The following is a 21,209-nucleotide window of genomic DNA, read 5'->3' on the forward strand; positions in this document are numbered from 1 at the left end:
GATCAGTGTTCTGCTCTACCGGGTGTAACAATTGAGTTTAACATCCAGGCATCCATGAAAACGGAATTTATGACATTTAACGGAGTTAGAAGTTAGCAGGGAGTTAGCTCACTAGCTTCTATCTAAATACAATATAGCATGTCCTGACTGCGGGGTTTTGGAAACAAATTAAAATGTACAGCTCTGTTATCACTTCCAGCATAAATGAAGACAGAAAACTAAACAGCAGTGATGTTTGTAGGATTACTGAAGTTGGGCTAGCTGGTATATAATGATGTGCTACGTGACCGCTAGCGACACAGCTATGTTAGCATAATATAAACAAGCTAACTTTTTTCCACTCTATAAAAGTTAACGTGAGTGTTCTCGGTGGTCAGGAACAAATGTAATCGCATGGCAGGATGCTGTAAAAGGACCAAACTTCAGCCAGGAGAACAACTGAGATAATCCATCCACAATACGAGGTTAGTCATTCATATACTGCTGCATGGGCTGGGCTGTAGCTAGTTTTAAAAGTTACAGCTGGGCTGTAGTTAAATCCTAAGGTTTTAAAAACTGAGCCGTGGCGCTTTTTCTTTTCCAGGCAATTAGTTTTTTGTGTGAATATTTCTGTTTGCTTTTTTGTGGAGCGCAGTTGCTCTTCCAGTGAGATCTTTTCAGCCAGTGCCTGATTGTGTGCCGTTTTTACTGCCTGTCCACTGCTGTCTTTCTGTGTTCTTCCTTCTCTTTACTTAGGGCCTTTTTTATGTCTTCATTTTTCTTTTTCAGAGAATCATTTTCATCTTCGACCACAGCCTTCATTGTCTTTTCAAAGGCCAGAGCCCTAATATTTCTCTGACATTTTTGTTTCATCTCCATTTGCTGGGCCGTTTTTTCGTTGATGGTCTTCCCCATTTGAGCTTTCTCGTCTGTTAAATCTTTCACAGTTTTACCTGTCATCCAGGGAAGGACGGACGTTGTTTTGCTGTGCTGTATTTTAATGTGAAGTGTACATATTTATTTTTTATATTGCATGCATTGGTTATATTTTTGTGCAGTGTTTTATTTAGTTTGCATGTTTTAGTTGCCGGCAAATTGTCCTGGAGAGACTCCGCCTTTTCCCCCGTTTTTACTAATTGGACACACCTGAGAGAAAAGAAAAGGTAATTTACAGAGTGCTCAAGGACACATAAGAGGTTTGGAGCCGGTGTTCACGAGGGACACGGACAGGGAATGCGAGAAGAATGCGAGCAACACAGACAGAGGAAGAGACATGATCGGAGGGGAGATGACCAGAAAGAGAGAGACGATGAGAGGAAGACGATCAGCGACTGGAGAGGAGCAGATGCCCAGCGACTGAGGAGAAAGAGATTACCAGCACTTGGGGAGCAAAAGATGACCAGCGGCTGGGGAGGAAAAGATGACCAGCGACTGGGGACGAGACAGTGGCAGTCGGATGGCAATAACGATAAGAGCCAGCTTGTGTACTGCGAGAGAACAGGAGCAGTGAGACAGCGGTACCGATTCCAGTTTAAGGAAGCGGCGGGCAGAGTTGAGAGCTCTGCCCACCCGGGTAAGTCTTTGACTTATCCTTTTTATAAAGTAAACTGTCAAAGGAATAGTGACTGCCGCTCCCTCCTTTCCTTCAGTGCACCGGGACGTGGAATGCGGGGAGGAAGGCGAGGACTCCGCTCTTTGACTACTACGCTGGATTTCTTAGTTTTCTGTGACTTTTAGGCCGTGGTGGATCCCACTGGACTTTTAATGTTGTGTGTTATTGATTTTTATTGTGTCTTCCCTTGGCCAAGGTTGTTTTAATTCATTTTACATTTTTAACTATTTAAATATAATAAATTATATTTTTAATTCTACAGTTTTTGTATTGTGTGCTTTTCCCTCGGCGGCTCCACTGCTCTGCCCGCTTTGAGGAAGGTTTCCTTCCTTTTAAAAAAACACAAACCATCTTGGAAACATAATCAGCCTTTCCGCTCCGTTACATACCCATGAATTCGTTTTGGTCCTGTAGCTTCGTATTGTGTGTCAAAATGCCCTCGATCCAAAACTGCGAGGATTTATGTTCCTCCTCACGTTCTTTGACTGCATTGATGCTCACACTTTTACCAATTTCCATTTTCTTCTCAAGCTTTGCAATATATTTATCATAAATGCCTATGACGATTTTTAACTTTGTTTCTGCAGCATATGCTTTGTCTGTGAGTTTTGATGTATTTTCGTCATAAATTTGCTGCATCCGATTTTTCTCCTCTTTGTGGCGTTTCACCAGTAAGTCGACGACTTGGCTGTTGTGAAACTGCTGATGCGCAACTTTTTCTTTTTCCGTTTCCAGCAGTGCTTGCAGCACTTCAACATCTTCTTCATGTTTCCTATTAAGTTCAGCCAGAGTTTTCTCCGTCTCTGCGCGGAACTTTATGAGAGCTTCGTTGTCATCTTTTATCGAGTCCAACCTGTCTGAGATACTGGTCCTGTCGTCCACAACAGAAGACAGCATCTCATTATTCTGCCAAAGTTCTTTGTTTTCTTTAGTTAGATCCTCGATCCGTTTGTTCTTGATTGTGTCCTGTTTTTTGAAGTAGTCAAGCTCAGTTTTAAGCTTTTCAACTTCATCAATCATTGGCTGCAGTCTTTGGTCGAACTGTCTGGCATATGTTTCTTTTTCTTTTTCACTTTTTTTAACCATTGCTTTCAAGGAATTAACATTTCTGTCTTTGTTAGGTTTCGAAGTCATTTCTACTTTTTTATGTGCTGTATCACTTTTGATTTATCACTTTTTTGATTTATCACTTTTTTATGTGCTGTATCACTGATTTATTGCTATCATCATACACTACTGATCAACTAATCGAAGTGCAAGTGTCACAGTCTGTTATTTATTCTCCCTTGAGTTGAATGTCTTTCACTCTAGATTTTAGATGACCTATCTCTTATACTTCATTGCCAGCCTTTTCGATAATTTGGTTCACTGGTCCAATGAGCTCCTGTCTTTACCATACCATTGTACTTCTTTTGAAACTATTCCAGCTCCCGTTTTTTATCTAGTAAAGCTGTCTCTAGATATTTGCATCTGGTACATAGACAGTTCAGCTGTTTTTCAAGAAACTCCTTTGTTATTCCAACAAAGGGGATGCCTTCCACACCGTCTATGCATTTCTTTTTCAAGTTGAGGAACATATCCCTAAATTTCACCTTTTCTTTTCCCTGAAGTGAACTGCATTTGGAAATGCCTTTCCAAAGGACAAAATGCACTTTACAGTTCTTCTTGGAAGTAGTGCTCTTTCTTCTCCAGCCAATTAACTTTGTGTATAAATTTTTCTCTTTGCTTTATTGTGGAGCACAGTTTCTCTTCGAGACCCACCTTTTCACCCAGTGCTTGATTGTGTGCCGTTTTTACTTTATACCTGTCCACTGCTGTCTTTCTGTGGTTTTCCTGCTCTGTGCTTAGGGCCTTTTTTAGGTCTTCATTTTTCTTTTTCAAAGAATCAACTTCATCTTCGACCATAGCCTTCATTTTCTTTTCCAAGGCCAGAGCTCTAATATTACTCTGGCATTTCTGTTTGATCTCCATATTCTGGGCCTTTTGGTCGTGTATTACTTTGCCCATTTGATCTTTCTCGTCTGTTAAATCTTTCACAGTTTTACCCATTAACTCGTTTTGGTCCTGTAACTTTGTATTACGTGTCAAAAGACCCTCAATCCAACACTGCGAGGATTGATGTTGTTCCTCGCGTTCTTTAACCGCATTGACGGCCACACCTCTACTATTTTTTACTGTTCTCTCAAGCTTTTCTATTTTGGAATCATACATTTCCATGACCTCTTCTAACTTTCTGTCTGCAGCATTGGCTTTGTCTTCCAGTTTTTTTAGTATTTTCCTCGTAAAATTGCTGCGTCTTATTTTTATTTTTTATTTTCACTCGCTAGATACGGGACTGACTTGAATGAGGAAAAGAAAAGGGAGAAAGGAAGAGGGGGGAGAAACAGTTGGAGAAGAGGGATGGGGATAAAGGGCAGAAAAAACCTCGCGTTTTATGGTGACTCCTGAATTTCCTCCACTTCCTCCTCATCCTTAAAATACTCCCGATGGGTGTCCACAGCATTGTTCAGTCTGATGGCATCCTCCATGACCTGGACAACATGATACCATTAGAATGACATCATAGAATGAGGGGTGTGACCAGAGCCAGAAATGCACTCATTGATCCTTTTGTTGATTTATTGCTATCATCATACACTACTGATCAACTAATCGAAGTGCAAGTGTCACAGTCTGTTATTTATTCTCCCTCCATGCAAGGCAACATCCAGGGGTGGTTCTGTGGCCATGCTGAACCATCTGGTTCACTGGTGCTTAGGGCCTTTTTTAGGTCTTCATTTTTCTTTTTCAAAGAATCAACTTCATCTTCGACCATAGCCTTCATTTTCTTTTCCAAGGCCAGAGCTCTAATATTACTCTGACATTTCTGTTTGATCTCCATATTCTGGGCCTTTTGGTTGTCTATTACTTTGCCCATTTGATCTTTCTCGTCTGTTAATTCTTTCACGGTTTTATCCATCAATTCATTTTGGTCCTGTAACTTTGTATTACGTGTCAAAAGACCCTCAATCCAACACTGCGAGGATTGATGTTGTTCCTCGCGTTCTTTAACCGCATTGACGGCCACACCTCTACTATTTTTTACTGTTCTCTCAAGCTTTTCTATTTTGGAATCATACATTTCCATGACCTCTTCTAACTTTCTGTCTGCAGCATTGGCTTTGTCTTCCAGTTTTTTTTAGTATTTTCCTCGTAAAATTGCTGCATCTTATTTTTATTTTTTATTTTCACTCGCTAGATACGGGACTGACTTGAATGAGGAAAAGAAAAGGGAGAAAGGAAGAGGGGGGAGAAACAGTTGGAGAAGAGGGATGGGGATAAAGGGCAGAAAAAACCTCGCGTTTTATGGTGACTCCTGAATTTCCTCCACTTCCTCCTCATCCTTAAAATACTCCCGATGGGTGTCCACAGCATTGTTCAGTCTGATGGCATCCTCCATGACCTGGACAACATGATACCATTAGAATGACATCATAGAATGAGGGGTGTGACCAGAGCCAGAAATGCACTCATTGATCCTTTTGTTGATTTATTGCTATCATCATACACTACTGATCAACTAATCGAAGTGCAAGTGTCACAGTCTGTTATTTATTCTCCCTCCATGCAAGGCAACATCCAGGGGTGGTTCTGTGGCCATGCTGAACCATCTGGTTCACTGGTGCTTAGGGCCTTTTTTAGGTCTTCATTTTTCTTTTTCAAAGAATCAACTTCATCTTCGACCATAGCCTTCATTTTCTTTTCCAAGGCCAGAGCTCTAATATTACTCTGGCATTTCTGTTTGATCTCCATATTCTGGGCCTTTTGGTCGTGTATTACTTTGCCCATTTGATCTTTCTCGTCTGTTAAATCTTTCACAGTTTTACCCATTAACTCGTTTTGGTCCTGTAACTTTGTATTACGTGTCAAAAGACCCTCAATCCAACACTGCGAGGATTGATGTTGTTCCTCGCGTTCTTTAACCGCATTGACGGCCACACCTCTACTATTTTTTACTGTTCTCTCAAGCTTTTCTATTTTGGAATCATACATTTCCATGACCTCTTCTAACTTTCTGTCTGCAGCATTGGCTTTGTCTTCCAGTTTTTTTAGTATTTTCCTCGTAAAATTGCTGCATCTTATTTTTATTTTTTATTTTCACTCGCTAGATACGGGACTGACTTGAATGAGGAAAAGAAAAGGGAGAAAGGAAGAGGGGGGAGAAACAGTTGGAGAAGAGGGATGGGGATAAAGGGCAGAAAAAACCTCGCGTTTTATGGTGACTTCTGAATTTCCTCCACTTCCTCCTCATCCTTAAAATACTCCCGATGGGTGTCCACAGCATTGTTCAGTCTGATGGCATCCTCCATGACCTGGACAACATGATACCATTAGAATGACATCATAGAATGAGGGGTGTGACCAGAGCCAGAAATGCACTCATTGATCCTTTTGTTGATTTATTGCTATCATCATACACTACTGATCAACTAATCGAAGTGCAAGTGTCACAGTCTGTTATTTATTCTCCCTCCATGCAAGGCAACATCCAGGGGTGGTTCTGTGGCCATGCTGAACCATCTGGTTCACTGGTGCTTAGGGCCTTTTTTAGGTCTTCATTTTTCTTTTTCAAAGAATCAACTTCATCTTCGACCATAGCCTTCATTTTCTTTTCCAAGGCCAGAGCTCTAATATTACTCTGGCATTTCTGTTTGATCTCCATATTCTGGGCCTTTTGGTCGTGTATTACTTTGCCCATTTGATCTTTCTCGTCTGTTAAATCTTTCACAGTTTTACCCATTAACTCGTTTTGGTCCTGTAACTTTGTATTACGTGTCAAAAGACCCTCAATCCAACACTGCGAGGATTGATGTTGTTCCTCGCGTTCTTTAACCGCATTGACGGCCACACCTCTACTATTTTTTACTGTTCTCTCAAGCTTTTCTATTTTGGAATCATACATTTCCATGACCTCTTCTAACTTTCTGTCTGCAGCATTGGCTTTGTCTTCCAGTTTTTTTAGTATTTTCCTCGTAAAATTGCTGCATCTTATTTTTATTTTTTATTTTCACTCGCTAGATACGGGACTGACTTGAATGAGGAAAAGAAAAGGGAGAAAGGAAGAGGGGGGAGAAACAGTTGGAGAAGAGGGATGGGGATAAAGGGCAGAAAAAACCTCGCGTTTTATGGTGACTTCTGAATTTCCTCCACTTCCTCCTCATCCTTAAAATACTCCCGATGGGTGTCCACAGCATTGTTCAGTCTGATGGCATCCTCCATGACCTGGACAACATGATACCATTAGAATGACATCATAGAATGAGGGGTGTGACCAGAGCCAGAAATGCACTCATTGATCCTTTTGTTGATTTATTGCTATCATCATACACTACTGATCAACTAATCGAAGTGCAAGTGTCACAGTCTGTTATTTATTCTCCCTCCATGCAAGGCAACATCCAGGGGTGGTTCTGTGGCCATGCTGAACCATCTGGTTCACTGGTGCTTAGGGCCTTTTTTAGGTCTTCATTTTTCTTTTTCAAAGAATCAACTTCATCTTCGACCATAGCCTTCATTTTCTTTTCCAAGGCCAGAGCTCTAATATTACTCTGACATTTCTGTTTGATCTCCATATTCTGGGCCTTTTGGTTGTCTATTACTTTGCCCATTTGATCTTTCTCGTCTGTTAATTCTTTCACGGTTTTATCCATCAATTCATTTTGGTCCTGTAACTTTGTATTACGTGTCAAAAGACCCTCAATCCAACACTGCGAGGATTGATGTTGTTCCTCGCGTTCTTTAACCGCATTGACGGCCACACCTCTACTATTTTTTACTGTTCTCTCAAGCTTTTCTATTTTGGAATCATACATTTCCATGACCTCTTCTAACTTTCTGTCTGCAGCATTGGCTTTGTCTTCCAGTTTTTTTTAGTATTTTCCTCGTAAAATTGCTGCATCTTATTTTTATTTTTTATTTTCACTCGCTAGATACGGGACTGACTTGAATGAGGAAAAGAAAAGGGAGAAAGGAAGAGGGGGGAGAAACAGTTGGAGAAGAGGGATGGGGATAAAGGGCAGAAAAAACCTCGCGTTTTATGGTGACTCCTGAATTTCCTCCACTTCCTCCTCATCCTTAAAATACTCCCGATGGGTGTCCACAGCATTGTTCAGTCTGATGGCATCCTCCATGACCTGGACAACATGATACCATTAGAATGACATCATAGAATGAGGGGTGTGACCAGAGCCAGAAATGCACTCATTGATCCTTTTGTTGATTTATTGCTATCATCATACACTACTGATCAACTAATCGAAGTGCAAGTGTCACAGTCTGTTATTTATTCTCCCTCCATGCAAGGCAACATCCAGGGGTGGTTCTGTGGCCATGCTGAACCATCTGGTTCACTGGTGCTTAGGGCCTTTTTTAGGTCTTCATTTTTCTTTTTCAAAGAATCAACTTCATCTTCGACCATAGCCTTCATTTTCTTTTCCAAGGCCAGAGCTCTAATATTACTCTGACATTTCTGTTTGATCTCCATATTCTGGGCCTTTTGGTTGTCTATTACTTTGCCCATTTGATCTTTCTCGTCTGTTAATTCTTTCACGGTTTTATCCATCAATTCATTTTGGTCCTGTAACTTTGTATTACGTGTCAAAAGACCCTCAATCCAACACTGCGAGGATTGATGTTGTTCCTCGCGTTCTTTAACCGCATTGACGGCCACACCTCTACTATTTTTTACTGTTCTCTCAAGCTTTTCTATTTTGGAATCATACATTTCCATGACCTCTTCTAACTTTCTGTCTGCAGCATTGGCTTTGTCTTCCAGTTTTTTTTAGTATTTTCCTCGTAAAATTGCTGCATCTTATTTTTATTTTTTATTTTCACTCGCTAGATACGGGACTGACTTGAATGAGGAAAAGAAAAGGGAGAAAGGAAGAGGGGGGAGAAACAGTTGGAGAAGAGGGATGGGGATAAAGGGCAGAAAAAACCTCGCGTTTTATGGTGACTCCTGAATTTCCTCCACTTCCTCCTCATCCTTAAAATACTCCCGATGGGTGTCCACAGCATTGTTCAGTCTGATGGCATCCTCCATGACCTGGACAACATGATACCATTAGAATGACATCATAGAATGAGGGGTGTGACCAGAGCCAGAAATGCACTCATTGATCCTTTTGTTGATTTATTGCTATCATCATACACTACTGATCAACTAATCGAAGTGCAAGTGTCACAGTCTGTTATTTATTCTCCCTCCATGCAAGGCAACATCCAGGGGTGGTTCTGTGGGTTCAGCATGGCTGCCAGCCATGCTGAACCATCTGGTTCACTGGTGCTTAGGGCCTTTTTTAGGTCTTCATTTTTCTTTTTCAAAGAATCAACTTCATCTTCGACCATAGCCTTCATTTTCTTTTCCAAGGCCAGAGCTCTAATATTACTCTGGCATTTCTGTTTGATCTCCATATTCTGGGCCTTTTGGTCGTGTATTACTTTGCCCATTTGATCTTTCTCGTCTGTTAAATCTTTCACAGTTTTACCCATTAACTCGTTTTGGTCCTGTAACTTTGTATTACGTGTCAAAAGACCCTCAATCCAACACTGCGAGGATTGATGTTGTTCCTCGCGTTCTTTAACCGCATTGACGGCCACACCTCTACTATTTTTTACTGTTCTCTCAAGCTTTTCTATTTTGGAATCATACATTTCCATGACCTCTTCTAACTTTCTGTCTGCAGCATTGGCTTTGTCTTCCAGTTTTTTTAGTATTTTCCTCGTAAAATTGCTGCGTCTTATTTTTATTTTTTATTTTCACTCGCTAGATACGGGACTGACTTGAATGAGGAAAAGAAAAGGGAGAAAGGAAGAGGGGGGAGAAACAGTTGGAGAAGAGGGATGGGGATAAAGGGCAGAAAAAACCTCGCGTTTTATGGTGACTCCTGAATTTCCTCCACTTCCTCCTCATCCTTAAAATACTCCCGATGGGTGTCCACAGCATTGTTCAGTCTGATGGCATCCTCCATGACCTGGACAACATGATACCATTAGAATGACATCATAGAATGAGGGGTGTGACCAGAGCCAGAAATGCACTCATTGATCCTTTTGTTGATTTATTGCTATCATCATACACTACTGATCAACTAATCGAAGTGCAAGTGTCACAGTCTGTTATTTATTCTCCCTCCATGCAAGGCAACATCCAGGGGTGGTTCTGTGGCCATGCTGAACCATCTGGTTCACTGGTGCTTAGGGCCTTTTTTAGGTCTTCATTTTTCTTTTTCAAAGAATCAACTTCATCTTCGACCATAGCCTTCATTTTCTTTTCCAAGGCCAGAGCTCTAATATTACTCTGACATTTCTGTTTGATCTCCATATTCTGGGCCTTTTGGTTGTCTATTACTTTGCCCATTTGATCTTTCTCGTCTGTTAATTCTTTCACGGTTTTATCCATCAATTCATTTTGGTCCTGTAACTTTGTATTACGTGTCAAAAGACCCTCAATCCAACACTGCGAGGATTGATGTTGTTCCTCGCGTTCTTTAACCGCATTGACGGCCACACCTCTACTATTTTTTACTGTTCTCTCAAGCTTTTCTATTTTGGAATCATACATTTCCATGACCTCTTCTAACTTTCTGTCTGCAGCATTGGCTTTGTCTTCCAGTTTTTTTTAGTATTTTCCTCGTAAAATTGCTGCATCTTATTTTTATTTTTTATTTTCACTCGCTAGATACGGGACTGACTTGAATGAGGAAAAGAAAAGGGAGAAAGGAAGAGGGGGGAGAAACAGTTGGAGAAGAGGGATGGGGATAAAGGGCAGAAAAAACCTCGCGTTTTATGGTGACTCCTGAATTTCCTCCACTTCCTCCTCATCCTTAAAATACTCCCGATGGGTGTCCACAGCATTGTTCAGTCTGATGGCATCCTCCATGACCTGGACAACATGATACCATTAGAATGACATCATAGAATGAGGGGTGTGACCAGAGCCAGAAATGCACTCATTGATCCTTTTGTTGATTTATTGCTATCATCATACACTACTGATCAACTAATCGAAGTGCAAGTGTCACAGTCTGTTATTTATTCTCCCTCCATGCAAGGCAACATCCAGGGGTGGTTCTGTGGCCATGCTGAACCATCTGGTTCACTGGTGCTTAGGGCCTTTTTTAGGTCTTCATTTTTCTTTTTCAAAGAATCAACTTCATCTTCGACCATAGCCTTCATTTTCTTTTCCAAGGCCAGAGCTCTAATATTACTCTGGCATTTCTGTTTGATCTCCATATTCTGGGCCTTTTGGTCGTGTATTACTTTGCCCATTTGATCTTTCTCGTCTGTTAAATCTTTCACAGTTTTACCCATTAATTCGTTTTGGTCCTTAGCTTTGTATTACGTGTCAAAAGACCCTCAATCCAACACTGCGAGGATTGATGTTGTTCCTCGCGTTCTTTAAAGCAACAAAACAACCCGAAGAGCCGGCTCCTTTTAGTGAGCCCAACCAAAAGAGCCGGATCTCTAAAAAGAGCCGGAAATCCCATCACTATTAGGGTGGGTTAGGTTAGGGGAATGGAAACTCCTCCCTGCACAAGGAGGGCAGGAGTAGGTGCTAGTGATGGGTCGTTCGCGAACGAAATGGCTCTTAGAGCCGGCTCTTTGACGTGAACGACGCGAGCCGGCTCCTTATCGCGAGCCGTCACGTGGGGTTTTTTTTTTTTCTTTCTCTCAGCCTCTCTCTCGCACTTTTTTCCCGCTTCACTCTGCACGCGGGCCTTGTGCTTTACGCTGGGCAGAGGGGGGAGGGGCGGTAGTTACACTCAGTAGCACAGGAACAGAGCCAGAGAGAGAGAAAGAGAGGCAGGGACAGCAACATTAGAAAGGTATAGTAATCATCCACAACTATTTTCGGTTGCAGATGATAAAGGATTGAGAAAGTTTATTCATGCAGGTCCATATGACAGAGAATATGCATGTTCTTTTAGTTTTCATATTATAATTTATATTTAATTGTGTTGTGGTTTGCAGTGTTTTGTGTTCTTTTCACTTTAAATTTGTGAAAGGAAAAAGCTGAAAATTTAAATAGTTAAAACTTGAAATGTGAATAGTTGATTTTTGTATTATATGATTTATTTATTACATTTTATGTGGAGTGAATAAATAAAAGTATATTTACGGTGGCCCCTAGAGACAAAGCACGAACTCTGAAGCATGTACAAACTCCAAAACACGTAAAAACTCCAAAACATGTAAAAACACGTACAAACTCTGAAGCACGTAAAAACTCAGAAGCACATAAAAACTCAAAACACGTACAAAAGACAACAGAAGTGCTCCAGGATGCTGGGCGCAGTGTTGAGCCTTTGTTATCTTGTGGCTACACAAGCCAGCAAGTACCAACGACCGGATTTGGTGTGTGGTAATAACAGGTAAATGAACTTTTTTTTTAAATTATTTGAATATATATATGAGTGCCTGTGTATAAATACACAAACAATACACACATGCTTTCAATTGTGTAATTTAAGTGATCTAGTAGCTCTGCTTTGGAAGTTTAGTTCATGCTAGAAATGTGTTTTGGAGTTTGTACGTGTTTTGTCTCTAGGGGCCACCGCATATATTTATATATAAACATATATAAATAAAACCACTTGTTTTTACGTTAGTAATTCCTTTTGTGCATAATTTTATATTATTGTTAATAATAAATTAATTAAAGCAACAAAACAACCTGAAGAGCCGGTTCGGAGCCGAAAGAGCCGGCTCTTTTTAGTGAGCCGAACCGAAAGAGCCGGATCTCTAAAAAGAGCCGGAAATCCCATCACTAGTAGGTGCACGCTCCGCACCATGACCCTTCCTGAGACCCGCCATCCCATCTACCGTATCCGGCAATCCCCAGGTCCGAATTGAGGTAAGTACCGTCCTTTTCTTTTTCAGGTTCAGGTAAGTACCAAATTATGTTTAATTTTACCAAAGTTGTGTTTTATTTGTCCTGTTTTTTTAGGTTTCTAACTGTGTTTTAATAAAATTTGTCTTTGCTCAATGAATTTAGTCTCTGTGTCGTTTTTAATTCCAATTTTTAGGCTTTTAAACTGTTTTTATCCATAAATTATCCAATTTTTAGGTTATACATTTATGACATTCCAATTTTTAGGTTTGAATTTTTAGGCCAGTAAATCAATATGTAAATGAAAAAAACATCAAAAGAAATCCCCCCCCCCCCCAAAAAAAAACAAACTAAAACAACAAACAAAAACACTTTTTAGTGCTGACGCATGGCTGTAGCTACGTTTCGGCTGGGCTGTGCCTTCTTCAGGCTGTGCACATGCGTCGCTGGCTAAATTAAAATGAAGAGACTCTTCTCTGCCCCTCCTTTTATAGTGTGCTGTGTCTCCTCCCACTCTTGGGATTTCTGTTTTATTGGTTTTTTTTGTTCAGTATCTTTAATGTTTGTCCTGTGTTAGCTTAGGCTTTTTTTGTTTTTATTATTTTTCTGGCACCCCCTTCTGTACTGTCTTTTCCATTATCCATCCTTATTTTTCTATTGTTATGGCACCCCCTTCTTATTTGTCCTTTCCGTTAATTTTTTCGTGATTTTGTTCCTTTCCTGTGATTGTCCTATTCATCCTGCTCTGTCCTTGTTATGAGATCCTCCGTGACATTTTGTGCTATGTTGCGTTTTATTGTGTTGTCAAGTGGAATTTGTGCACACTTTCCCGAGGTTTCTTCCCATCATCTGGCACCTGGGAGTTTTTCCTTGTCTTCCTAGAGAGCCAGCTTGGCCTGGGTCAGGAGCTCTATCACAGCAAAACAACAACAAAAAGACTTTTATGAAAGAACGACTTGAATTTTGTGTTATTTAAAAACACGTATTTAATTATTATTCAGTGTTGTGTGTTATAGCAAACTGCCAGCCTTAAACCTGAAAAAAAACTCACGACTTTATAGAACTAGACAATGCATTTCCTGAAGAAAATTTCAATGTAATGATTATTTATTAATACGTTTTGTATTCAGTATTTAGTTTTATAAAGTAAATGCTGACCACACAAGTTTCCTTCTGGATTAATAAAGTTTTAAAAAATATCTGTAAAGTGTTATGAAATATAAAAATGTTTTTGTTGAGAATATGTCCACACAAAATAATTAAATAGGGCATTTTCTGTTATTTAACAGAGGTTTTCTGTTTTATAATTACACTGCAGTTTGGACGACGAGCTTCTGGAACGTTTTTAGGCATTTGTTCACATTTTGCAATTTAAGCCCCAAGAAACATAAAGATTTTCTTCTTTTATTCCAGCAGCACTCCATTATCATGTACACTGTAAAATCTAACATTGTGTTTAATTAAAAAATGTAAGGATATACTAAACTCAATTTTTATCAGTTTGTTTAAATAAGTTACCAGTAGTTTTTATTCAAAAAGCTGATCAACCCAGTTTATTTGAGTTGTCTTGAATTGGAAAAACTAAGTAAGCTAGAAATTTTGCTTCTCAGTGCAGGCTTTTAAAAGATATGGTTTGAAAATGCCATGTCACTGCTATCCTCCTCACTTTGCACAGATCAGTCTGCATGTTCATGGCACCCACATTTTTTTATTGCATTAGTTTGAGCAAACCTGGGTTCAGATGGAGCAGCTTGAGCTCAAGAGATAATTTCTGTGATTTTTTGCGTGATACTCTGGCTTGGAAGTAAACTGTTTTTGTACCTTCTTTCAGTTTAGAACCAGGTTTTGAACTTGCTAGCTAGCCAGCTTGTTAGCCTAGCATTAGCCTAGCGTTGCTGCTGCTTCTCAGCTCATGTTACGTAGAAAATTAACCCCACAACTTTAAAATTCATTAAAAAATTGATATATATATTCGCTTCCGTGACTTTTTGATGGGTGAAGTAATGTAAGGGAAATTATGTCTTTTCTGTTTTTCTAATTTAAGCTTGAGTTGAATGTCTTTCACTCTAGATTTTAGATGACCTATCTCTTATACTTCATTGCCAGCCTTTTCGATAATTTGGTTCACTGGTCCAATGAGCTCCTGTCTTTTCCATACCATTGTACTTCTTTTGAAACTATTCCAGCTCCCGTTTTTTATCTAGTAAAGCTGTCTCTAGATATTTGCATCTGGTACATAGACAGTTCAGCTGTTTTTCAAGAAACTCCTTTGTTATTACAACAAAGGGGATGCCTTCCACACCGTCTATGCATTTCTTTTTCAAGTTGAGGAACATATCCCTAAATTTCACCTTTTCTTTTCCCTGAAGTGAACTGCATTTGGAAATGCCTTTCCAAAGGACAAAATGCACTTTACAGTTCTTCTTGGAAGTAGTGCTCTTTCTTCTCCAGCCAATTAACTTTGTGTATAAATTTTTCTCTTTGCTTTATTGTGGAGCACAGTTTCTCTTCGAGACCCACCTTTTCACCCAGTGCTTGATTGTGTGCCGTTTTTACTTTATACCTGTCCACTGCTGTCTTTCTGTGGTTTTCCTGCTCTGTGCTTAGGGCCTTTTTTAGGTCTTCATTTTTCTTTTTCAAAGAATCAACTTCATCTTCGACCATAGCCTTCATTTTCTTTTCCAAGGCCAGAGCTCTAATATTACTCTGACATTTCCGTTTGATCTCCATATTCTGGGCCTTTTGGTTGTCTATTACTTTGCCCATTTGATCTTTCTCGTCTGTTAATTCTTTCACGGTTTTATCCATCAATTCATTTTGGTCCTGTAACTTTGTATTACGTGTCAAAAGACCCTCAATCCAACACTGCGAGGATTGATGTTGTTCCTCGCGTTCTTTAACCGCATTGACGGCCACACCTCTACTATTTTTTACTGTTCTCTCAAGCTTTTCTATTTTGGAATCATACATTTCCATGACCTCTTCTAACTTTCTGTCTGCAGCATTGGCTTTGTCTTCCGAGTTTTTTTTGTATTTTCCTCGTAAAATTGCTGCATCTTATTTTTTTCCTCTTTGTGGCGTTTCAATAATAATTCAACAACTTGGCTGTTGTGAAATTCCTGACGTACCACCTTTTCTTTTGCTGTTTCCAGCAGTCCTTGCAGGACTTCGACTTCGTCCTCATCATCTGTGATTAGGTATTGAAACAGCTGTTTACTCCCCAGATGTTTGTGTCCTCAAAGAAATTCCATTTTGATTTATGTGAATGTATTGTGCAGGTACTTTCTCTGCTTCGCCCTCATTGCTTGCTTTATCTGAGAACATAATCTGCCTTCTTTTAGCTTGGGGTAGGCCTCAGTTTATGTTTTAAATTAAAAAGCTTGAAGACAAAGTGAACTCTGGACAAGCGTGCGGCCTACCTGAAGCCCAGGTGGGCTTGTTGATAATCACATTTTCACACTCATCTCGGGGCACATCCGTGGTGTTCTGGTGCCAGCCTGTCCCCTCGGTTTTTGTGGGGGTTTTCCCCACATACGAAAATGGCCGCTTCTGCCTGGAGGGAGTTTTTTATTTTTGCTTTGCAGCTGCACAGGATCTGTATAGAAGTTTTAAACACTTCTATTTTAGGCAAATTTATAATATTTCAGACGACAGCACTGTTACGAGTTCAAAAATTGGGGATGGAGACAAGAGGAAAAACCACAATAACAACACTGGTCCGGCCGGGTTAAGTCAAACGATGATTTTAATGATCACACGCGTGGGAGATGGACACTGTATGCAGACAGCCTCAGATCTCAAAATGGTGGAGCATTGATCAAACTCTTATAGCCTCTGGTGCCCCCACCTTATCATAAAAGCCTAAACATTCACATGCTTTCTCTCACACGGCGCCTAAGCTACGACCTTGGCTCCCTGTTTATCTGCTCCTGCTGAGATGGGGCAGAAAACTCCAGCATGTTCCGTTCTCTTCTAATCAGACAAATAAGGCGATGACTTTTCTGCAAACAGTATTTCTTATAACTCAGCAGTATAATGCATCATGAAACAATATCATCCATTCACAATAAATCAGCAGTGTAATGCAAATCAGTTTAACAAATGTAATAGTTATCACCCTCTCCTAATTCAGGAGAATAATGCAAATTAAAACTACATAATAATTCACAATCTTTAATTAGGGGTCTAACATGGCATAAAATAATATTATAAATCTCACAGCACATAAAACACTGTTTGCTTGGATGTGTGTGTTTGTGTGTAAAAAGTGAGATGTTCAGAGGTCTTGCTTCATGGTATCGAACAGCCCACACAAAACAGGTTCTTTATGATTTAATTTAAGTGCTGATGTAAACCACAATGTTCAGCAAACATCTATCAGGTCATTGGACTGTATTTTTTTAAAGCTTAAGTATGCGCACATGGGATATATTAAAAACTGACAAGCCGTTTGAACACATGATGTGAAATCACTTAATTAACCTGCTGGATTTTCCAAAAGTTAAAATATTTATACTACTTTGGCACATTGCTCTTAACTTATTAAGGTGGCTATTAGTGAGGGTCATGATAATCAATTCAATTGAGCAGAAGTGACATTCTTACTTCGATTCGTCCAAATTCATGTGAGTTCCAGTCTGTTCAGCCTGTTTCTGTGTAGCACCAAGCAGTAGACCTAAACCTGGATGTGCTTCTGGGTTCTGCCTCTAATGAAAACGGATGAGTGTAAAATGCAACCATTGTTTGTAGTTTGCTGCCACCTACTGAGTGAAAAAAGAACTGAAGTTGTAAAAAGTCACTATTCCTAATGATAGGCTTCGTTTTGTTTCAGTTTCAGTTCACTATACAGCTCATCAAACTGTTTTCCCTTTACGTTTTGATATAATAGCTTTTTAGTACTACTGAGACACATACTGCCTTTTTCTTCCGTTAGAGTAATATTTTCTTGAGCTGTGTAACTGGATTTGTTCAAACATAGAGGTAGTTTGGATTCACTGACACAGGAGCCATACGCCCTTTCTGCAGTTTCTATGCTTCCTTAGCTCGTTTATGTCGCCATTGTTAATCCTGTCCTGTGCAAAGAAAAGCCCAAGCTACACTTGTCTGACTGACAGAAGGTTCAAGAGAAGGACATTTGCTCTCAACTCTTTCCCTGTTGAAATGTTATTCCAAGCAAGTGAGTTTCCTACAGGGTATGGAGGGTTAGTATGTGTTAATGATTTCAGTGTCATGCAGGGGAAAGTAGCATTCAGTGGAAGCTTCTCGGTGATTGTTTTAAATCCAAATATGACCCTTATTTGTGGCGCATGTTAGCATACAGTCAGCTCAGGAGTTAGTATCAGTCATGTGGTTGTCACGAGGTTGCGCACAGCATCACCGGCAAGAGGGCTTGGTTTGAGAGGTTTTTGGCATCTGTGATGTGATTTACAACCATCCACCCATTTACAGTAAGACTGTTAAACAAAAGATTCGAACATCAACTCTGCCTTTCCTCCGCCTCTGCGCGACACCTAACGCGGGCGGGGTGCGCCCTTTTTTTTTCTTTCTTTGAATACACTTTATTGACAAAGCACAAAATACAGATATACAAATACAAAATAGCAAACACAATTTCAGGGGGTTTGTATAAAAAAAAACCCAAAATAGACAGTCTATTAAAGAATCACATGATATTGAACAGGGAACATTAGTTTATGGTTTTGACAGCGTTTAGATTTTGAGAATGTTGTATGGTTTTAACATATTGTTTGGTTTCATTTAAAAAGCACTGAAAGGATGGTTTTGCGTTAGAAAATTTCAACTTATGTATATGAAATTTAGCCAATAATATCAATAAATTAATCAAATAAAATTCGTTTGCCCTGTGCATGGGGTACTTAAAGAAACCAAACAATATTTTCTCGTAACAAAGAGAGAACTCAGAAAAGATAAAGGAAACAACAAAAACACAAAATTCTTGCCAGAAAAGATTGGGGTGCGCGCTCTTCATTTATCCGCCTGGGCTCAGCTAGACGCGCTGCTGGTTGTAACACACGCCTTGAAAGTCTGCTGTCACACGGAAACCTGACGACAACCACACCGTAAACAACTGGCAGTAACGTTTTTCTTACCGGAAGTCCGGTGACAGTCAAAAGGTAAGATCTCACCTAAACAAATTGTATTTTATTGTAAGATTTAGCCAAATTTTTACTAGAAGAATTAAACTTCCCACATCAAATTTTCAAGTTTGCAAAACTAAAAATCTCAAGGTCTATAGGCACCAAAAATAGAACTATATTATATGTTAAATGGTTCAATCCTCAATCCGAATTAGCAGAGCAGAGCCATCGTGGCTACTGTTCGTTCTTACAGTATCACTCAGCTTCTCAATTTGTATGAGCCAGAAGCTGCTCAAAACTGCTGTGACTGTATTTTAACTTGAACACATTCCTGATCAGATTCTCTTTTATTTCTGCTTTACTATGTTTTTCGTGTTCCTGTTGATTAAGCTTGTTTGAGGAGAGTTTGTCTGTACTTGTAAAAGTGACTTTAAAAAGATTGTAAGCAATAGAAATGGTGACTTCCAGAATTATCTTTGTACTCTTAAAGCTGATAATGCTAATGAACTGTATTTAAAAGCGATGCTACAATCAAAATGCTAATTATATTTAACCGTGTGTTTTATTTATATTATGTTTTGACTACTGAATTAATAGAAAAGATCTAATTCATGATGTAAAAATTGGAATTCTCTTTCTTTTAAATAAAAAAACCCCCATAAAAACCCAAAACATCCTACTTGTGTGGCTGTTATGTTTGTGTAGCTCAGATATTGATCATCACAGCAGATAAAGATGAAGGATTTGCTTCTGTCTGTTTTCTTTTTGTTCCACTGATGATTTTCTTGTTAAGGATGATTCTCCAGTAACAGCTTTACTTCTTGCATGTCACAGGCACTGGTCCATTTTAGTTCTTTTCAGCTAAGATGAGATATAAGTTCAGGATCAAAAACAAGTCAGAAAAGGAAGATTAACATCAACATTTTAAACCCCGTGGCTTTATCCCTTTGCGTCTTTCTTGTTAATCTAATTACAAGATACAGGATCCGAGCTGGCCGAGTGAGATCTTGAGGGAGAACAAAGGGAAGCGGCGGCGGCCTAGAGGGAAGCGAGCCGGCGTCAGGAACAGGCTGAGAGCTCGTGCACACCGCACACCTCTGCCTAGCATCCTGCTCGCCAACGTCCAGTCACTGGAGAACAAGCTTGACGACCTCAGGGCCAGGGTAAAGTTCCAGAGAGACATTCGGGACTGCAATCTCCTCTGCTTCACCGAGACATGGCTGAACCCAGCGGTGCCGGACCACGCCATCCAGCCGGCCGAGTTCTTCTCGGTTCACCGCATGGACAGGACACGGGACTCGGGGAAGTCAAGGGGAGGCGGCGTGTGTTTAATGGTGAACAACAACTGGTGCAACAGTGCGAACGTTGTTCCTCTCACACGCTCCTGCACACCAAATCTGGAACTACTGTCCATCATGTGTCGTCCTTTTTATCTACCTCAGGAATTTACATCGGTCATTGTAAGTGCCGTTTATATTCCACCACAAGCGGACACGGTCACCGCCTTATGCGAGCTGCATGAGGCACTCACACAGCACCAGACACAACACCGGGACGCTGCGCTTATTGTGACGGGGGACTTTAATAGCGCCAACCTCAAACGCGCAGCGCCGAACTTTTATCAACACATCTCCTGCCCCACCAGAGGTGAAAGGACACTGGACCACTGCTACACTACAGTCAAGGACGGCTACAAGGCACAATCCCGCCCTCCTTTTGGCAAATCTGATCACGCCGCCATCTTCCTCATCCCAAAATACAAACAAAGGCTGAAACAGGAAGTTCCGGTTCAGAGGAAGGTCGCGCGCTGGACGGATCAATCGGTGGCCGCGTTACAGGACGCACTCGATGACGCAGACTGGGGCATGTTCAGAAACAGCTCCGATGATGATGTCAACGTGTTTACGGAAGCGGTTGTGGGATTCATCAGGAAACTAGCGGATGATACCGTGGAGACAAAGACTATCACAACGTTTCCCAACCAGAAGCCGTGGGTGGATAAAACCATCCGCGACGCTCTGAGATCCCGCACCGCTGCCTACAACACGGGACTCATGACGGGGGACATGGACCCGTATAAAGCCGCGTCATATAACGTGCGGAGGGCGGTGAAAGAGGCGAAGCAGCGCTACGGGAGGAAACTATAGAGTCACAACTCCAACAGAGTGACTCTAGGAGCCTGTGGCGGGGACTAAGGACAATAACGGACTATAAAGCACCAACAACCGGTATGACGAACGCGGCCGTGACTCTGGCAGACGAGCTGAACACTTTCTATGCTCGCTTCGAGGCTGCAGCTAAGGACTCCAACAATGCTAGTGTTAGCGGCGCTAACGGCTGCAGACAGGAAGATACTGCCAGCACCGGAAACGTGCTCGTCATCTCCGAGCATGAAGTAAGGAGAGCCTTCAAGAGAGTGAACACCAGGAAAGCAGCAGGACCAGACGGCATCCCAGGTCGTATCCTAAGAGACTGCGCATACCAGCTAGCTCCTGTGTTCACTGAGATATTCAACATCTCTTTATCTCAGTCGGTGATCCCCACATGCTTCAAAGAGTCCATCATTGTTCCTGTCCTGAAGAAACCCCACCCTGCTTCTCTCAATGACTATCGCCCTGTAGCCCTCACCTCAGTAGTGATGAAGTGCTTT

This window comes from Diplotaxodon limnothrissa, linkage group LG4, assembly GCF_057381915.1.
Source record: "Diplotaxodon limnothrissa isolate DT_005_m linkage group LG4, D_limnothrissa_male_GT1.1, whole genome shotgun sequence".
Classification (NCBI taxonomy): Eukaryota; Metazoa; Chordata; class Actinopteri; order Cichliformes; family Cichlidae; genus Diplotaxodon; species Diplotaxodon limnothrissa.